The sequence below is a fragment of the Varroa destructor genome, unplaced genomic scaffold, assembly GCF_002443255.2.
Source record: "Varroa destructor unplaced genomic scaffold, Vdes_3.0 BEIS01000007.1, whole genome shotgun sequence".
Lineage (NCBI taxonomy): Eukaryota > Metazoa > Arthropoda > Arachnida > Mesostigmata > Varroidae > Varroa > Varroa destructor.
The window spans coordinates 19,873,941-19,879,778 of NW_019211460.1; positions in this window are offsets into that span (position 1 = coordinate 19,873,941).

Below are 5,838 nucleotides of genomic sequence, written 5' to 3' on the forward strand. Positions count from 1 at the left end.
GACGTCAGCGAAGTTCGTCATCGAGCTAAAAGCAGTAATTCACGCAGAGTAAGTTGATCATACGAACCTGTTTTAGAATAGAGATATCTATTGATGGTTTGATGGCAGAACTACTAAAAGAAAAGCAAATAAGTATATAAAACAGTGTGTGGCAGAAGTACACTAATATCGTCAGCATTTGAAGAGTCAGAAAGAGATATTAAATAGCATGTTCAGCCGCGAAACAAGGACTGTTGCGTTGAAATCTTTTTTCTCCTAATGAGTAAGCCAATATTTTCAGTTGAACGAAGTTCATCGCCAAACATTTTCACGGGTTCAGCAAAACTCACCATGTGAACGCCTGTTCCATTGCTCTATGGCTGTTCGAGACCGCGGGTCCTGGGGCGCGACAAAAGACAAACTGTAAGCACAGAAATGCGGTTTGTTCAAAAGCGTCCTTAATGAAGTGTGCTGTTTCTGGGCCAAGGAAGCAGTTGGCCTCGGGACCGTTGCAGGGGCACAGTTAGTGTGATCAATGCGTCGGCATCAGCGAAAGTCTAGTGACCTAAGTCTAGCTGTACTGATGATAACGAGGCTTCTCCGTTTATTTCACGTTCGCTCAACTTGGTTCGACAAAAAACGAGAGGGACCCCCATTTCAACATCTTCCACCCAATACCTAAACATTGGTATAGCCTTTCATTGCGCGCATGTTTGAAAAATTCCCAGTAATCGACCAGTTGGACTTCCGGCACTACCAGGGTTTCCGGCCAAGAGTGGGGGGCTCGTTGGCTGTACTACGCCCATTTCCGGATATAAAGAAAACGCAATAGATGACACGTGCAGGAGATGAAAAAATGGAGCATACGGTTCTAGCAGTCGCCATCTGAAGGTTATTGTTGTTGCTTGGCCCTGTTGACAAAATACGCTCAAATTCCTTTTAACCGTACACCTTATACGAAACAAACACAAAAAATATACGCGAAGACACGGCAGTAAAGATATATTGTAAGTAAACCAAACGCTTCATCAGAAAATAGCGATTTACCAGCGACAAAATATACTCTTTCCCCTGACTATAAAAAATAGAAACAGGTTTGAGTCCTTATAGATAAAGTAGCTTATTTGGTTAGTAGAGTCATCATCTCATTTTTCTTCTTGCCGTGATTTTGATAAAATGTGTATTTTAATTCAGTATTTGAGTAATAACGAAATAAACACAAATGTTAAGGATACTTTTTTTTTCGGTCAATTAGGCGGTTACTGCTAGATGTGCCATCTTCCAATTAAGGACATTGTTTTCCTAATACAAATGCCGTTGTAGACAGGTGCAGCCTGGCTAAAAGTCCGAAAAGCGTTGGATGTTAGCCCCCTGCATAGCATGCCTAAGTAGCTGTTGTTCAGAGACGTCGGAACAGACCCATATCTTCATGCGAGCGTCTTGAGAAAAGATAGAAACAACTAATCTAACGTACATAACCTATTTTTAGTATGTGTTTATGATCTTTACAGCATCTAGGTGTGGCCTCATATATGTAGCATCTAAGTTGTATCAATCACACTGACTCAAGTAACCGCAATTTATCTGTATATTTAACTGTATTTACTTGTATGTCTGACTATGGAATGCATTTGCGATTTTTACTCCTTTTGGGGGGTTTCTTGGGCGAAGCTATAGGGGCGGTGATAACGCATATTCTGAAGTTTTTTCGACCGGAGTTACTTCTCAAATGACACTTCGAATGACAGAAAATAAAAACAGGCATACAACTTAAGTAGGTAAATGCACTAGAAATTCAATTATCCACAGGTTAGTATCGTCACTCGTTTCCGTAAAACTCGGTTTGCTATAGGCCCGTTGTTAATAGTAAAGATACTTGGCTGTTTCAAGAGTGATACTACATGATGTAAATATAGTAGACGAAAACTAAAAGCAACGTATGAATTTCATAGAAGATATAAAATCCATTAATGTGTATCACATCACAGTTGTTGAATAAGAATAAAAATCCAGCTCGTAACGGAAGCCGTAAAAACACATGCGTAGAACCAAATATGAACAAGAAGTATCTCCCGGGCACTTTTTGTAAGACGCAACCAAACACATAACCTTGGCGTTTGTAAAACCAAGAGAACAAATATACGCTGAACTTGCTTTTGTCGACTGTATGGCTGAGCTGCTTTAATTTAAACCAATAAGTTTTCAACATTGTTCAATGGTTGAACTAGACTAAACTTTAACTTTTAACCCTGACCTGCAAACAAGGTCGTCTTAGGCTCTAGAGCATTCTAACTTAAAGCGCCAGTGGGTAAATCCTCCTGAAACCTAGAACGTGTGACTAATGTGTGACTTAAAGTAAATAATATCCATGTCTGTCACAGTCACTGTTTTAAGTTAGTCTGTACGAAAAGCTAACTTAACTGAAACTTCATTAAAGCATTTTTATAACCATTAATTATAAGCTAATATTATTACTCAACAAATATCATAACTATATCTTTTTATTCGAGAATGCTATATTTGAGTACAGAATCTATAACAAACAAATATAACTTACTATAAAATATTTTTCCTAGTAAAAGTAATAGAGAACTACAGAATCCTATTTTTAGTATTTTTATTGTCATCAGCAATTCTACCTTTTTCATTATGGGTAACATTTTGTCTCGACAAGGATTTCTAAGACTTCATTCCCGCAATATTGACTACAAGGACATATTTCTCAATTGTATTTTTAATAATATCATAATCTTCAGACCTTTTCTAGGGAAGCGAGAAAAATCTTTTTGAACATAAATATATTGGGCCACCGTTATCCACCGCAACAGTTCCCACATTTGTTCCCTTGGAGAGTTTGGCCCGTCTTTAATCGGACGGAAACTGTCCATATGGATGTTGTCATTTTTTGTTTGAGGGACTGCTTCCAGGAACTATCTAACTATGTTACGTATACAAGCTAATAGGTCGTTTTCACTTGCTGCTTAGACAACATAGTTTCTTGCAGGACCACTTAGCACCCAAGCGCCGCCGACCAGGACGGTTGAGCAAACGAGCTAACGGAGCAGACTACTCCTTTCTTTTGATTTGTAAGCTCGCAAAGCCTCTAACCGAAGGGCCAATTGCGCTATAAGGCTCAACGAAAACCTATGGTTGCAATCTCTGTTATAAGGTTTTAGTTCCTATTGACAATAGTGCAGCACGTTGACAAAAGCCTGATCATTTTCTGTTCATGATCACTGCTCAATGGTTCGAACGGCTTGAGAATCCTGGATGCACACTAATATGTGAACGCGGTAGCGAAAATAAAAGGAATATTGAAAAGGAGAGAGGTAGGATTAAACAAATGGTGATATGATACAATGAGATTTATAGACCTCATCACGCGATCTAAATGAACTAGGTTCTTCATTGCTATAGATATTAAAAGCGTAGAGTTATAATTTTGTGAACTCTCTCACAGATTTTTCCATTATTTTTTTTATTAGATTGATTAATATAGATTATTGGCTGTTCCGCATTATGCGCAATATCAATAGATACTTTATCGTGCTCAAGTGGTTTCTTCCCGATACAGTATCGTGGTCACAAATGGTTATATTTGAATAAACAAAAAATGACTAAGCATAAGATGTAATTGGTAAGTTATGGTTAAAAGCAACATATAATTGGTTAAATAAACCTTGTTGTTTACGCAATTCAATTTTTGCCGCTACACGTAAAAAATACCATCAGAATAAAAACTTTTACCGGAAATCGACGGTCCACGTTTACATATGGCTTCTGATAAATTCGAAAAACATTTTCATGGAATAAACTTAAAGTTCCTTAATAGAATTTAAATTTAAAGGGCTTGAAAACTTCTAAAAACTGCTCGAGAGGTCATTCCTGGTACCCCTAGATTTTTCACGCAGACAATAACGGCCGCTTTCAAATGTAGAGTATTAATTGCCAATCGGATGGTCTAGATGCGCTTAAACGGTTAAGTCTTTTTAAGACCCTTTTTGTACCTTTCAGATTTTTTGGCCCTCCTAACCCCTTGCATCCTTGGAACTTTTAGCCTGCCATCAGCGAAAAATTAAATTTTGTCATGACTGTTTGTAGGTAAAGTATTTGAGCGACTTTTTTTTTTTGAGAGTATTTGAGTGAGTTTACGCCTATCAACATCGCTTGATGTACTATTTATTACTTACGATATTAAGGAAAAAATATTTTGAAAATTACTAGGAAGGTATGTGAAATTCTGAATGGGTCTTGTAATCGTAATGCATGGTGGCCATATCGTACAAGCATTACTGTCAGAGATGACACCTCTAGCACACGTAATTTCGTTGGAATCTTTGTCTTCGTCTAAATACAGTCTTAGAAACAACCCGTAAAAAATAACCAGATTTAAAGGCCCCACACTGTGTATATATATATATATATATGCAGGATCTCCTGAAATAGTGCACACACGGTTTGAATGATTATAACTTCAGTGTATATTTACACACAATTATTATTAAACTGCAAAAGAATTAACATAAAATGTACAATTTTTCCGCTTGTCGCTGGTGTTCAAGGCCGTTACTGTCCTGCTCACTACACTGATGATAACTATTGATTTTCAATTCTCAAAATTCAACAGATATTCATCTGGCATTACTACTTTTAAACCTTCCAATGTCGCGTCTTTTCTAACGTAGACTTTGTCTTTAAAGTATCTCTACAGGAAGAAGTCTACTGGCCTGAAAAAAAAAGCCTGAAAAATTGGCAGTGTTTTCTGTAGAGCCTTTTCGTTCAACCCATCCATTTGGAAGGTTCTCATCAAGATATGCTATTACTCCACGATGACAGTGTGCAGGGGCTCTGTCCTGTTGAAAATAAAACTCCTTATTCTTGCCCCCTTTTAAATGTCTAAAATGCCCCTAAAAAAGACAGATTCTTGCAGTGAATTCAAGTAATTGGCATTAGTCATTGCGCTGTCAACAAGGAATGGTCTCATTCATCGTATGCTTGAAATGCCGTACCACATTGGGTCCAGCTAAAATGACATGGTGTTCCTGCGTAACATGTAAATTTATAATTGCCGATAGGCTATTATGTCGATTCATTAAAGCCTTTAATTCGGATGTAGCTGACAGACCTTGTTCTCCAAAAACCATATGTCTTGTTCATAGCTTCTAAGTATTACTGGCAAAATCGTTTGCTTTAACCCAAATCGTCTTCAATGATAGATTGTACTATTACGGGAAAGTAACTCTTTCATTTATTATACAACGTCTTAAGGACTTTCTGATGCCAAGTCCACGACTGAATTGTTTACAGATATTTGAATTGTTTTGCTAAAACCCTATAGTACTTTTTCTGAGCCCCGGCAAAGTTCGGTAATGTGCCCTTTCGTCCGAAACACTGGCATCAAACTTGTCTGATTAATTGTACCTCGCACAAAGAGATCTACCTGAAACGTCTTGCAATATTGTGTCTGTATCTCTGCTACATTCTCACACTTCCAATAGCATCTCAAAAAACATGTTTTTTTTTTGTTCCAATGTTAATTTTGATCCATCCATTATTTCCAAATTATTATACTTCTACAATATATAGACATTAGAAGGTTATCGCCTGTCAAATCACGTCTACATTTTTAGCACACTGCTATATATAATATATAGCTTACCACATACAATATGCTTGCAAATGTTACACCCCCCATGATGAACGCGAGCCCTCCATGGTGACGTCATTAAGCGGGAAGTGGGCGTTATGAAAATCGCTTTGTACAAGTCAGCTGAATGGGTGTTGGGTGTTTTTATCTTGATACTGTTACTGGTGCATTTGTAGCTTGTCAAAAATCATTTAGTATATATATATATACAT